At 46.6% G+C, this 15,894-nt stretch overlaps 1 protein-coding gene across 9 annotated transcripts in view; it reads left to right on the plus strand.

The window, feature by feature from the left end:
* Positions 1-15,894, plus strand: part of LOC147900650 (hydroxyproline-rich glycoprotein family protein) — a 120,937-nt gene that overhangs the window by 18,796 nt on the left and 86,247 nt on the right. The gene's annotated exons all lie outside the window — the stretch shown is intronic.

The raw sequence follows: 15,894 nt of genomic DNA on the forward strand, positions 1-15,894 counted from the left end.
GAGGGAATCTAGGAGCAGATTGAGGAGATGATTGTGGAGCTCTGAAGTCATCAGTGATGTCAGTGAGCATGTAAGAGGTGCCTACATAAGGACCTCACTCTTCTTCATTCTATATGCAAGTATTCTGAGTTTGTGTTCACTCTATGCTTTCCTTTCAGTTTACCAACAATAATGTCTCCCACTCCACACACTGAATAAGAAGAATTATTCGCACAAGTTACCTTCTTCTTGGTGGGTGAAGAATGCAGAGTTACAAATAGACTTTTCTTGGAAGTGATGTGCTTTGAAGCACCATTGTCAAAATACCTAGTGTGAAGTGTCTCATCAACACTAAAGGAGCATTCATTCTTTGAAGGATCGTAACTGCAAGTCAAGAAAGCATATGGGTCATCATCTTTAGTGGCTGTAATATCAAAACTACCCACTGGAAAATCTAAAGTGCAAGACAGAAAGGCATAGTGCTCTTCAACAAAGTTGGCTGCAACATCTCCTCCATCATGAAAATATGGAACTGATGCATCTGACACAGCCATACCGGAATCCCTTTTCTTCTCTTTGGCTATGTGCTTCTTGCACTCTCCAATATAATGACCTGGCTTCTTGCAACAATGACAGATGCCCTTCTTTTTTTGCTTATTTGTATCACCCTTTGCCTTATAAGAAGGCTGTCCAGAATGAGCTTTATCTTGATGTGTGGGCTGATTGGCATGTGGCTTTTGCTTCCGTTTACCCTTGGGCTTGAATTTGGAGAGCATAGCATGCTCGCCAGCCCGGATTGCCATATTTCATTGAGTTTGTTCCTCTTGCAACAAAAGTCCTACCAACTCGTGAAAGGAGAGAGGATTGCTGCCCCCCCTCAATGACAAATTCAGCGAGGTGTGGAAACCGAGATAGGACTCAGGAAGAGAGTTCAGAGTGGTGGTGATCATCTCTGAATTCGGAATGACTTCATCAATATTCAGCAATTGTTCCCTGAGGTTCTGAAGCTTTGTGATGTGAGAATTCATGGAATCTCCCTCCTCCATATGTGTATGGGAAAGTTCTCGCTTCAGAAAGGAAACCTTGGTATCATTTCTTGCTGCAAACATACTCTCTAGTATCTCCCAAGCTGCCATAGATGTCTTGCATGACCGAATATGAGGTATAATGAACCTCTTGACAGAAAGAGAAATTACTGAAAGAGCTTGTGTATCTCTAGAGTCCCATCTTTTCTGTTCTGCTGTGGGAGCTCCTGGAGCGGCTGCTCCAACCACGTGTGCTGCATTTGTACCTCTACCCCTACCTCTAGCTGTAGGAGTGACAGGTGTAGTCGCTATATCTGGTCTTGCTTCATCTCCATTGACATAATCCCAAAGATGTCTGCCAACCAAGATATTGCGAACCATGAAACTCCACAAGGAGTAGTTGGTGCCGTCCAACTTATCCTTCTGTGTGAGAACCCCGAACACCTCATTGGAGTTGTTGTGAGCCATTTATACCAGAAAATATAAAAAATACAGTAGACTGACCAAGTGAAATCCCTTCATGGGATATAAAATGCACAAGTAAAATCTACCCACAGTGACAAATACTGTCATAGCTTGTCAAAGGCTCAGAATGCACTTGAATTATTGTGGAAATGCTCTCCAATGTCACTCAAAAATACCTGCAAAACTTGCCAATGTTCGCAATGTCACTCAAAATGAGTCCAAAATTGCCTGCAACAGTCCCAAAATGCTTGTACACTGCCAAATTGCATCAGAATGCCAAAAGCCCCAATTTCATCAGAGAAATTGCAACCAAAAGAGGGCAAATTGCCTGAAAGCCCAAAAAATGCAAGAAATTGCTGTGTAAAGCAAAAAGCCCCAAATTTTTGCAAGAAATTGCAACTCAAAAGGGGCGAATTGACTGAAAGCCCCAATTTGCAATTTATATGCAAAAAGAACCAAATTCTACTGCCTATGTGTGCAAATGAGCACACCCTCAATCCCAAAATGCACCAGCTTGAATCCACAGCCAAACAATGGCTCACTGCACAAATGCCTGACAAAGATAAAAACACCTACAAGATGGTCTTACTCTAGGCTCGAAGCCCTAGAAGCTCTTGCTCTAGCAAGGGCTTCTCGGGAACATATTCCACATTAAAGGATAGGGGCAGCAGTCTCATAGGTGGATCTTTTTAGAGGCTCCCCTCACACGAAAGGGCTCCCCCTTGATGAGGAGCCTTCATAGAGTGTGGCAGCGTTTGTCTAGAGATCTCATTCGGGCCAGTCTGCATTTTCAAGAGGAGTTTGAGCGGCAGCCCTCTTATCCTGCAATGAGAACTCTCCAAATGACCAAGGCACCTTTTTGCAGAAAGACTAGAACAGCCCGTACAGTACGGAGTGTACGGTTGTACGGACAGCTAACGAGAGCTGTATGGCCCAGCGTAGGTACGATTGATTAGAATAGTACGGATGACTGTATTGTTGTACGGCCTAATACACGTTGATGGAGGAGCTGTTGCAGGTACGTACGGAAGGACTGTCGGGAGCAGTACGGACAGCGCAAGAAAGCAAGTGTACGGATTGGAGCATGTGTACGGTCAACAGTACGGTAGTCTGCTGTCAGTTGTACGGCAGTGGTACAACGAAGGTACTGCGTAAGTATGGCGGGTGTACGACGAATGTACGGCCAACAAACTCCAAATCCGTACAACGTACGGACGTTGTACGGCTGTTCACGGGCTGATGCTAGTTCACGTTGTACAACAGGTTTTGGCTGGAGCTTCGTCGCTATTACGGGCGTACGGATAGCAGCGTGGGCTGCTGTATATCTGTATGGAATCAGTTCATACAGATTGTACGAACGGGAGCTGCGATCAGGGTGCTTGGAGCAGGAAGAGCTTGCGGGCAGGGAGCTAGGCAGGAAGCTAGGAGCAGGGTCTTGCTACTCTGATACCAAATGTCAGAAAGAGAAGAGAGAGAGCAAGAGAGCTGAATGTCAGTTTGCAATAGATGAAGTGATTGAATACAAGAAGAGGGAAAGGTTTTGTTTAAGTGACAAAACCTTATCCTTCACTAACCGTAGTTAGTGAACTAACTGTGGTTAGGGGAAAAAACCTCACATGAGGGAAAAGTGCCCCTAACCTACTTATTACATTACATTGGTCACTGCTAGAATATAATAATAATTCTAACAATGCTACATGCATGCTCCCGACATACTTGTCGGCCTAAAAACGCAAAATGGGTGGGACTTTCTTCCATCCTTACTTGTGGAACTATGCACAGTGTTGTTATGAGCTAACTCCACCAAAGGCAAATATTGTTCCCATTGTGTCTTATGCTTAGACTCATAGCATTTTAAAAGATCAAGCATAGTGGAATTAGCCTCTTCTAATTGCCCATCTGTCTGTGGACGAAAAGAAGATGAGAACTTCAAAGTAGTACCCATATTCTCAAAAAACCCTCTCCAAAAAACAAACTCGTTGTATGCGGATCTCTGTCACTAATGATAGACTGGGGCATACCATGGTACTTGAAGATGTTTTGCATGAACAATCTTGCCATATGATCCTTGTTGTTATCTTCTTCCTTACCGGAATCAAATGAGCCTGCTTTCTGAACCTGCATATCACAATCATAGGCCCATCATCCCTGTAGGCGTCCTAGGAAGATAAAAAATAAAATTCATAGCAATGCTCTCCCATAGTCTATCCGGAATAGGCAACGTCTGCAACAATCCAGGTGCCTTCTGGCGGTCAAACTTGACCTTTTGACAGATAGTACATGTCCTAACAAAAGCCTCTACATCTTGTCTCAAAGCTGGCCAATGGATGAAATGCTCAACTGCCTTCACTGTAGGCATCAATGCCTTTATGCCTTGCATGCGGTGAACCATTACTCTCTATCAAAACCTCAGGCCTCAACTGCTTTGTGACACAAAGGCGACATAAGCCATCTGTGAGAGTATAATGCTCATGACACTGACCATTTGACAACTGATCATAGACACTTGCAAAATCCCCATCCTTTACATCCTGATCCTTCATTGCATCCAACTCATGGAGTATGCAATGGATATCGCCGAAACCTGTAGCCTCCTTTTATAGGGGAAGGCCCCCTCCAAAATATCCAACCTGGTAGGGGGAATTGGCCGACCCAAACAGACCCCGCCAACCGCTTGCTGACCTGTGGGTTTCCCCCTGGTGGGGGCACATAAATTGGGCGCTGGCTGGCCCCGCCTGGCCACACGGCAGGCTTGCCATTGGCCCAGGCCTGTCCAGCCCAAATCCGACCTGCACCGAGGCCTATTGCCTCCGCGCAAACAGTGCCTCCAAACTGTCTATCTCGTGAACAGCTGTCAAGTAGCTTTCCCTTATGGTCTTCACCGCCATGTGTGTTGGAATGGTCACCTCCCCATCTGTAAGCCCCCAAATGAGGAGAGTGTGGGGGAGGGAGACCTAGGGCAGGATGTGCCCAAGAGAGAAGAAAGAGAGGGGGCTGCCACATGGGCAGCACCTCACATCAAATAGACCAGCATGGCTGCAACGGACGGAACTTGTGGAAGGAGTAGAAGGTGGGGACAGCAAGTCCTGGATCTAACCTGGCAGGAGGTCAGTCAGGGGCAGCAGACATGGCGTGGGATTGCACAGACAAAGGCGCCTATGTGGAGGGATAGTTGTACAAAGGCGGGAAAATCTATGGAATTGCGAAGAAATGACTCCATATTTTCCCAAATCAGAAATGTTTGAATCAATGTGAAGCATTTTTATAATGTGTAAACCACTATATGTGACATTATAATCTATCATTATAATTTGATCCGACGGTTATATCTTACCATAAGAACCTAAAAAATGATCACATACATTGCAGACCATGTGAATTTTGCATCGTAGACCCTAGAGCTAGAGCCAAACTCCTTAAGTCAGGTAGCTATTCGTCGCCTATGTTCTGTGAGACCCATTTACCAAATTGTCACATCACTTCAGTCTTGAGACTTCAGTCTTGAGACCTCATTCTCCACTCTCAGCGGTTACCATTGACAACCGATACATATTTTGGTTGATGTCCACTGTGCATTTGTTCATTGTGCACAGAGAGAGAGAGAGAGAGAGAGAGAGAGAGAGAGAGAGAGAGAGAGATCCTCGTTGAATTCCACACACACCGATTCAGCTTTTAAGCCCTAGGTTGCCTGCAAAATCAATGCATTCCTTACAGACAAGGCGACTCCTAAACAGGCTGCAAACGGTAGGTTTTGCCAGCCCCTTGGGGCCTATAAAAGCAGAGGCCTCAGGCCTCATTTCATATCCAGCAGCCAACAGTTCCAGGGCAGAAAGGAGCAGCGGGAAGCCTACTCTCTGGGCCTATCTACAAGAGGTGAGAGAGTGCAACAAGGGCTGCAGACTTAGCCAAGAAGGGCTGGACCTTGGCTGTCTTCTAGGGCAGCAAGGTGCTGAGATCATCATCACTTGGAGCAGCAGAAAAGTCCCATCAGAAAGGAGCAGCAGGAAGCTTGTCTTGGGCCTCATCACTAGAGGAGAGGAGAGCTAACAGTAGCTGCAGACTTAGCTGAGGGTGCTGCCCACCTAGGCTGGTGCAAAGACAGCAAGGTGGAAGGGATCTGGACGTAAAGTCTACTTACGCTCGAGCTGGAGCACGCGGGCTCGAGTCTAGAGATAACTGGCAGATAGGAGAAAGACCTTGTGGTAAGATCAGAGGACCACACCATTGGTGGGACTCTGGATCTCTCTCTTTTGTATTGTGTCCATAGTTTTGGACAGAAATATATATTTTGGTGGTTTCTCTATCTAGCTGATTCTTGAGGATAAGGATCCTTGCAGAGTTGATAGGCGCATACAAGTCCTTCAGGATTCTCCAGGCCTCAATTGACAATGATGCAAGCTGAATGCCTGCAATGACCGAATCTGCCGTCGTGCCGATGTTCATTCCAACGTCTTTATCCTTGACTATGCATCTGTTAGAAATCGACGAACAGAGGGTATGCTCAACGGAAGATTGATACAATAGCCCAGGCGCTCACACAGTGTGTGTGGGTAGTTGGAATCACAAACTTCTTTAACTTATGTGAATCAAATAGATGTGCAGACTCATCAATTGACAATAATCCAGCCAGATATAAAAGCTACTAAACAATATATTTCCGTTCAAAACTATGGACACAACAAAAGAGAGATAGATCCAAAGTCCCACCAGAGCGTGGTCCTTTGATCTTACCACAAGGTACTTCTACTATCTGCTGGATATCTCTAGACTTGAGCCCGCGTGATTCACCTCGAGCGTATGTAGACTCTCCGTCTTGATCACAACACCTTGATGCCCTAGAAGACAGCCGAGGTCCAGTCCCTAGAGAGCTCAGTCTGTCCAGTCCCTAGAGAGCTCAGTCTGCCGCACATCTTCAACTCTCCTTCAACCCCAGTGTGAGGCCCAAGGGAGTGGCTTCTGGCTGTGAGAGCTCAGTCTGCCACACACCTTCAACTCTCCATCAACCCCAGTGTGAGGCCCAAGGGAGTGGCTTCTGGCTGCTCCTGCTTTTGCTGAACTGTTGGATGATGAATGCCCTTCAAAAGGGCTGCTTTTATAGGCCTTAGGGCCCCTTGCGGTAGCCGACTGGCCTGCCCAATATGGCTGACCAGTCTGCCATAGAACCGACCCCCCTGGGGCCTTTATAACTAGGTCTTGAGCCCTTATTTCCATGCAGGGGCACACTTGTGCCCTGCCTCCCCACTGCCTTCTGGGGCTTTAAAACCAGGGCCTATGCCCTCTAAACCTTGAGGGGTCCAGATCCCCATAGTCCAGCCATGTTCCAGGCCTGGTAGGCTGGCTGTGACCAGCCCTACCAGCCTCCAGACGGTTGACTCCTGGTTGCTGCCTGCCCTCTTCATGCTGCGCCGTGTACAGTGCTTGCTGCAGGTCATCTTCCTGCCCACAAGCTCCACCACCTGGCTCGCCTTCAGCTCCACCACCTGGCTCGCCTTCTTTCCTAGGATACCCCACCATGTTTGCTGCTCCAGATCTGCCCCTTCCAGGCCAGATCCATGCTGTGTGCATCTCTTTCTTCTCCTGGCTTCAGCTCCATCTGTCACAGCCATTATGACTCAGGTACCTCCCTTTTCTTTCTGTGATTTCTGCCCCCATGGCAGCCATAGTGCTGCCCTTGTGGCCTTCTCTATCCGCTTCCGCACACCATCCTGTACACAGGTCCATCTTTGGTAGCACCTCCTGGCACCACCACCTTCAGTCACATTCTTGCCTTCGAACTATTGCAATCCAAATGCCACGATCTTCCAGTTGTCCCCCTCATAATGAGAATGAGTGAATAACCTGGAGTCTTCCAAGCACCATGCTCTGAGTGTCTGTCTCAACCCGTCCTTCCTTTGGCCAGGTCCACAACAAAAGAACCATCTCGAGAAATGAAATCCCTGGTGAAGGGAGAGAGAGAGAGAGAGAGAAGGTTAGGGTGTGAGGAAATGATGCTCAAATGAAGACATAATGAAAGATTCTCATTCATTCATCAAGTGTAACAAGACAAGTGAAGTACAAGCCTTATGTAGGCTACTCACACACACTCTAGCACCTAGTGCATATCGGATAAGTCCCATGATGACACGTGGCACTCACACACATAAACTAGTACTAGATCACCTAGTACTACACATTAACTCACTCTTTGATATCTCCAACACCCCCCTTCAGAGCAAAGAGGTGTGAGACCCAACATGGTGAAAGGAGAGAGAGAGAGAAGGTTAGGGTGTGAGGAAATGATGCTCAAATCAAGACATAATGAAAGGCTCTCATTCATTCATCAAGTGTAACAAGACAAGTGAAGTACAAGCCTTATGTAGGCTACTCACACACACTCTAGCACCTAGTGCATATGGGATAAGTCCCATGACACGTGGTACTCACACAAGACTAACACACATAAACTAGTACTAGATCACCTAGTACTACACACTAACACACTCTTTGACTATGATATCTCCAACACCCCCCTTTAGAGCAAAGAGGTGTGAGACCCAACACACAAGAGTAGACCGATTCCCCCTTCACCGCAATACTGCAAAGAGCAAGTCCAACTATCCAACACCTCTCGTGTGATAGTGACTTCTCAGTGAGCTTGCGATCGGCAAGGGCAAACCATCACTCGTCATCCCCCCTTACTCTGAACTGGGTGGTCAATACCATCAACCAAAGTGAAACACAATACAATCATTTTTTGGGGACAACCTAGGGCAGAGTACCTCTTATTGACTCTTCAAACATTCATTTTAGAGGGACTACTCAAGGGAGAGAACCTTTAACACAAACATAGAAATATTTTCATTCATTTTAGGCATAGCAAGGGCAAAGAACCCATGATCCCGAAGTAGCTACTGCACAAGAGTGTGCACACTGCACATCCTGATGCGAAGAGGTATGTCGGTGAAGAACCAGGCGAGGATGCCCTCGAATGATGTGTCGATGAAGGCCATAGGAGGACATCGTGTCATGACTCTCAATGTGCCGATCGGAGTGTCACTGAATGCGAAGAAGAGCCTCGGAGGCTCCAAAATGTAAACCCTGATCAAAACGCAGCAAGAGGGTGTTCGGAAAGGCAAACCCTAATGAAAAAGCACCAAGAATACCCTCGAAATGCAGCAAGACAGCTCCGAATGCTGTAGCAGATCACGAGGTGAGGGAGATCTTCACAACTCGGTGCTGTAGGTGCCTTGAACAGATGCTAAATGCTAAAGTCGGCTGAAATATCCTCCAAACAGCAAGAAAATCTCTGAAATATTGAGACAGTAGCAGCAAGTTGAGGCTGTCTTGAGCGTCGAAAAGCTCTGAAATGGCCTCGAAATAACCCTAGAAACCCTCACGCGCAGGCGCACTTTGCAGGAGCTGCTGAACTGGTACGGCGCAGCAGGGAGAAACAGTACGGAATAGTCCATACAGCCAGTACGGACTGTACGGCTGGCTGTGGTGGTTCTAGGTGGGCAGGTAGGAGTGCAAAGGAGGTGGAACTGAGACGGCTGCAAGAGAAGGAGGCGGAATGAGCTAGCTAGAAGCGGAAATGAACAAGGGTTGAGCTGAAGCAAGGCTGAGGCGGCTGCATGCTGCAGGAAGAAGAGCTGAAGCAGAATTAGGGTTAGAGCAAGAGTGACGAATTAGGGTTAGGGCAGCTATGGAAGGTGGCTCTGATACCATGTTGGAAACATGGTGAAGGGAGAGAAGGTTAGGGTGTGAGGAAATGATGCTCAAATGAAGACATAATGAAAGGTTCTCATTCATTCATCAAGTGTAACAAGACAAGTGAAGTACAAGCCTACATACTCTAGCACCTAGTGCATATGGGATAAGTCCCATGATGACACGTGGCACTCACACAAGACTCACACACATGAACTAGTACTAGATCACCTAGTACTACACATGTAGGGTCAATGAGACTGAAAGAAGCACGTACAAGGTACAAAGTACAAAGGTCGATGAGAAACGCCGTCACGTCAAAACTTAGATAATGAAAGATACAAGTACAAGGTACTTGTACCTAGACCTAGGACTAAGTGTCCTAGGTGTCACATAGGACTAAGTGTCCTATGTGGCCTAAAAGGCACTAACACTACAAGTGCCTACACTTATGGCTACAAGGCACATACCATGGCCTATAGGGCATCACTAGAACCATCAAAAGATGGCCTACAAACCCCCCTCCATGGGATGGGCTGAAGTACTCTGGAAACGTCTCAGAATACCTAGTATTTTTTGGTCATGGCGGCACATGTTCATCCAAAAGGATATAGCCACCTATGAATGCACAAGGGATGTCAGATCATGTAACAAAGGGAACCAAGTGTAAAGCATGTCGGAGACTTTGAACTTGGGACGAGGAAGTGCCTTTGTAAACATATCTGCTATGTTGTCCTCTGTGGGAAGATAGGACAACTCTATATCTCCTGCTGACAACCGCTCCCGAACATAATGATAGTGAACTTCAATATGCTTGGTACGCGCATGAAACACTGGGTTACGCGCAATGGCCAAAGCACTCTGGCTGTCAGTGTAGACAATAGTGGAGGATGTCTGGCAAATACCAAGATCTATAAGTAACTGTGGAAGCCAAACACACTCTACTGTAGCGGTGAAAGCTGCCCTGTACTCAGCCTCAGAGCTAGACGTGGCAACTGTTGGTTGCTTCTTGCTGAGCCAAGAGATACATGAATTGCCAAGCAAGTCAGGTCTGGTGTGACATAAATAAATAAGGCATCCAACAGCCTGCTGATAAAGAGTGATATCACATGGTGGGCTCCCATCATGAGCTGAGAATTTGAAGCCAAGGTCCTTTGGAGTAGAGATTGGCTTGCAATCCTCAAACTGAAAACGATCAAGGAGCTGTCCAATATACTTGGACTGAGACATCATGATACCCCCCTCAACATGAGCAAACTGAATGCCCAAATAATAATGAATGTTCAGCAAAGATCACATCTCTACTGACAATAATCTTCCCAGTATTTAGTTGATATAACCGATACCCTCTGCTCTCCTGGCTGTAACCAATAAATATGCATTTGATTGCCTTGTCATCAAGCTTATGTCTCAGCTGAGACGGTACATGAATGTTCAGCAAAGATCACATCTCTACTGACAATAATCGTCCCAGTATTTAGTTGATATAACCGATAACCTCTGCTCTCCTGGCTGTAACCAATAAATATGCATTTGATTGCCTTGTCATCAAGCTTATGTCTCAGCTGAGATGGTACATGAACATATGCAAGAGACCCAAAAACTCTTATGTGTGAAAGTGAAGGCTTCCTGCCTTTCCATGCTTCATAAGGTGTATTAGTCTTCAATGCCTGTGTAGGTGATCTATTCAGCACATAGTTGGCACACATTACTGCATCAAGCCAAAATTTATTGGGCAAAGACTTGGCCTAAAGCATGCATCCGGCCATCTCCATTGTGGACTGCAAAGCAAAGCCAGATGTTGACATGTTTGATGCCTTTGAATCTTGGTTACCTCTGCCATCATCAGAAGAGGATTTTGACCAGCAACATGAGCCTCCTGCAGGCCCTCCACTAAGCAATAATCAGCCACAACCTCATGCTGATTTGCAGGTTTCTCTTCCGGCACAAAATGATCCCACTACTCATGATGCAGTCATTGAAGAAAGAACTGTCAATAGACAGCAAAGACAAGTTCCCAGATGGCTTCTTGATACATTGAGGGACAGCAAACAAGATCAGCCTTTTGCTGCCCGGATAAGATCAGGGAACAGACAGCATGGTCACTTTCTTGAGTTTGCACTCCTTGCTACAGCTTGCAATGAAGAGCCTTTGTGTCATAAAGATGCTTTTGACAGCAAAGAGTGGATGGATGCAATGAAAGCTGAGTTACAATCTATTGCCAAAAATGACACATGGGAATTAGTAGATCTCCCTCCTGGCAAGCATGCCATTGGAATGCGGTGGGTCTACAAATTAAAAAGGAAATCTGATGGCAGCATAGATCGATACAAAGCCCGTCTTGTTGCAAAAGGGTATGCCCAACAACAAGGCATTGACTTTGAGGAGACATTTGCTCCCACATCCAGGATTACTACCATTCGATGTGTCATTGCCATTGCAGCCCATCATCATTGGCAAGTGCACCAACTTGACATCAAGACGGCTTTTCTTCATGGGGATCTGCAGGAAGAAGTCTATGTCACACAACCTCCTGGCTTTGAGGTTGTTAATTCTGAAAATAAGGTATGCTGGCTTAGAAAAGCCCTTTATGGCTTGAAGCAGGCACCCAGGGCATGGTATGCCAAAATTCATGCACACTTACTGTCCCTTGGTTTTCAGAATAGTCCCATAGAACCCACTCTTTATGTCCGTGGGAGTGGATCTGATTTTTTTGTGCTGATTTTATATGTGGATGATATGCTCATCACGGGCCCATATACTCAGGAAATTGCAGCTTTCAACGCTGATTTGCAGCAGATTTTTGACATGTTAGACATGGGATGGCTCCATTATTATTTGGGCATTCAGTTTGCTCAGGTTGAGGGGGGTATCATGATGTCTCAGTCCAAGTATATTGGACAGCTCCTTGATCGTTTTCAGTTTCATTGACCCTACAACACACTAACACACTCTTTGACTATGATATCTCCAACAATCCCAAGAATATCTCCAAATAACCTGGACCACGAACTCTCTTTGAGCTCTCAAGTAGGTACTCTTCTGGCTTCAGTACACTTTGTCCATCACCTTCAAGCAATCTGTGTCCGAGATTTGATGAAGCACCCACAATTCCCCTTCTGTTTTCGAAGAAGGTCCATTCCTTCCAACCTTGCATTACTTGAGACATATGAAGAGCAGACTCTCTCCAGAGTATGCTATGAAGGCTCAAATTAAGAACATCAAGTACATACCAGATCGACGTACTGCCTGTGTGCTTGCTCTGAAAGCAAACCCTGCACCTCATCGAGGCACATACCAATAACCTGTGCAATCCTGTACTATCCCCTTCTGAATTACAACATCCATTTGAACATGAAACCCTAGGGCACTCCATGGAATCCACCCTCATGTCAGTATTAACAGCCACGCACCTGGAAGATTCCAAGCACTCCATGCTGTCCTTCACCTTCTCAAAGGTCCCTGAGTCCACATCTCAATGTCGGACATCTTCACTATGGCGGACATCTTCACTATGGCTTCTAAGTTCTAGGTCGGCATATTTGATCTTAGCAATACACGGAGATGTCACTAAGAATAATTCTTTGATTGCCACATTAGCTTTGGCTTTTGTGTCCTCCTTGTTTTTCTAATCCTTCTTCTTCTTTCTGTAATCCTTCGCAAAATGGCCTGGCGTGTCACAATAGAAGCACTTCTTCTTCTGCTTTCTCTTCTTGGAAGTGCCCTCGTCATCTCCAGAGTCATCCTTCTTGGGCTTGCCACTGTTAAGCTTGTCCATTCCTCTACCAGCGTAATCCTTTGCCAGCAACGCCTTGTCATCATTGTCGTTGTTGTAGAGCTTCTTCCTAGAGCAGTAATGGAATCAACTCCTCAAAAGTCAGAGGTTTGGTCCACTGTCCTGCCGTCCCCAGTCGTAACGAAGCTTTTGAAACTCCTAGGTAGCCTCGTCAGTATCATCAAGGCCAACTGCCACGAGTCCACTTTTTGACCAACCGATGCTAGTTGATCTCGACCTTGGTCAATCCACTTTCAGACCAACCGGTGCTAGTTGATCTCGACCTTGGTCAAGTGGTCATGTACCAAATCCCTCATCTATACCCAAGTTGTAGAGCTGATGCTGAAGAAGCAAGATCCGGGAAGTCTCGTACAGATCCTTCAGAATGGCCCACGCTTTTATTGACACGTCGATCTCTAGATGTGAGGAAGCATAGAGTCCGCCATTGTCCCTATGATCAATGCCAGGGTGTGGGCATCTTTATCTTCCCAAGCTTCGAGCTCCTCTCTATCTACTGGTATGAGTTCCTCCCATTGTTGTCCACCTCATCCTTTGGCTTCGCCTCGGTCCCTGTTGTCAGTTTCCACAGTTTCCGAGCCACTAAATGACTCCTGATCTTCACCTTCCAGACATGGTAATTTGTCCCATCCAGTCTCCTAGACTCTCCAAAGTTGGGGAAGGAGGAAGGGAGAGAAGGGGCTGAAGAGGCTTTTGAAATCAACATCTCTGCTGCTAAACCACACAGCAAAATCAAACAAATTCGATGGAAATCGATTCCCAAGAGCTTATGAATCAGGGTCATCCTTCAGCAAGGTCCTTGCCTTCAGGCTCCCACACTTGTGAACCTCCTACTTGGGCTTTGATACCATGTTAGAAATCAACCAACAGGGGGTACGCACAGGGGAAGACCGATAGAATAGACTAGGAGCTCACACATTGTGTGTGGGGTGTGAAATCACAAACTTCTCAAACTTATGTACATCAAATAGATGTGCAGACTCATCAATAGACAATGATCCAGTGAGATATAGAAGCTACCAAAAGAATATATTTCCGTCCAAAGAGAGAGAGATCCAAAGTCCCACTAAAGTGTGGTCCTTTGATCTTACCACCATGTACTTCTACTATCTGCCGGATATCTCTCGACTTTAGCCCGCGTGCTCCACCTCGAGCGTATGTAGACTCTTCGTCCAGATTCCTTCCACCTTGCTGTTTGGAAGCCAGCCTAGGTGGGCAGCACCTTGCTGAGCTAGGTCTGCAGCTCTACAACCCACTTGTCTTCTCCTGGATGTAGGCCCTCAGGTGGCTGATCTGCTGCTCCTTCTGCTCCCAGAAGTGCTGCTCCAAGTGAACGATGAGAATGAGGCTGGATGCCTCCTTTTATAGGCCCTAAGGCCTGCAAAATACCCACCGACCAGCATCCTGAAACTGGCCGACTTTCTGTCCTGATCTGGTTGGCTTCCAAGTTCCTATGCAGGCCGACCTGCTCTAGAACCGACCTAGATGGGCTCCAAAATCGGGGCACTTGGCCCTTATCCTTTACGGGGCCCAGCCCCTTTGTGCAGCCCTGTTCCAGGCCTGATAGGCTGGCTGTGACCAGCTCTATCATTCTTCCAAACAACCGACTAAGGTGCTGGCTCCCCTCGCCAACTGTGCGCCACTTCTAGGGCCTGCTGCAGGTCGCTTTCCTGCCCACAGCCCTTGCCAGCTGAGGCGCCTATCTCCTGGGAATACCCCGCCATGCTGCTGTTCATGTTTCGCTTTTTGTCTGGCCAGATTTAGGGCCTTATGTCCCCGCCATCTGCTTCTTCCATAGGCTCCATCTGCTGCAGCCATGATGGTCCCTCCAGGTACAATCCTTTTCTCTCTCTCTTTGGCATCTTCTGCCCTAGGTATCCCTCCCCCATGCTCTCCTCATTTGGGGGCTTACAGATGGGGAGGTGACCTTTCCAACATTGGAATGTAGCCGTTTGTTAAGTCTTGCCGTGTTACCTTTGGTCATGTCTACAGGTTACATAGGTGCACGTGCTTGTGGAGGATGTGTTTGTTACGGAGGCTAGATAACCTCTTTTGAAAGCTTGTGAGAGGGAAGAGAACACACATTGGAGAAAATAGCACCCTTTTTAAATAGTATGTAGATTTTCCCTCTGTGTGTTGCTCCTTGAGCCCTCTAGGTAATACATCTCATTTGTTAGAAATAAACAGAACAGAGGGTATACGCAGCAAAAGATAGATATGTGTAGTCAGGAACTCACATGTGGAATCCAAAACTTTTTTCCTCAAGTGTGCTCAATATACATGTGCAATCCATAGAACCAACCATAGATATATTTGCGTCCAATGGACACAATACAAAACAAGTCTAGAGCATGGCCTTTGTCATAACCAAAATGTCCTGTCCTCCTACCTCCGTGGCACTTCTAGATCCCTTAGCCTGCGTGCTCTTGTAGAGCTTGAGTTGGCTTTGTTACCGTGCCTGGGGAGCACACAAGACTACCTGGCAATGTTGGAGCTCCTCTATTGGACAAGAACTGTACTGAGATGCCATGTGTCAGTCCGGGACTCATGTGGCAGCCACATCATCCCTAAGTCCGACTCCCCCATGCTCTCCTCATATGGGGGCTTACAGATGGGGAGGTGACTCTTCCAACATCATTGCACCTAGCTAGCTTGCCGGCTTGAGGGCCAATATAGAGGCCTATTGTCTGCCGTACATTGCCACAAGCTGGGCAGGCCTAAATAACTTGCTTTGCACGTGTTAGGTGATTTGAATTGCTAGAACCACGGTTCTATCGTGTTTATCGAGCTGTGGTGGGAGCAGTTCCCCAAGGTCTTGAGACACCTTCCTAGAATAAAAAAATGATTTTGTTTTAGGAATTTAAGTTGATATAGGTAGTATGTCGAATGCATCCTACATACAAATGATACATGTAACATACTCACATGTACTTGTGCTTGTGTAGA

The sequence above is a fragment of the Dipteris shenzhenensis genome, chromosome 6, assembly GCF_047967505.1.
Source record: "Dipteris shenzhenensis isolate YYH24624 ecotype China chromosome 6, Dip_SZ_1.0, whole genome shotgun sequence".
Classification (NCBI taxonomy): Eukaryota; Viridiplantae; Streptophyta; class Polypodiopsida; order Gleicheniales; family Dipteridaceae; genus Dipteris; species Dipteris shenzhenensis.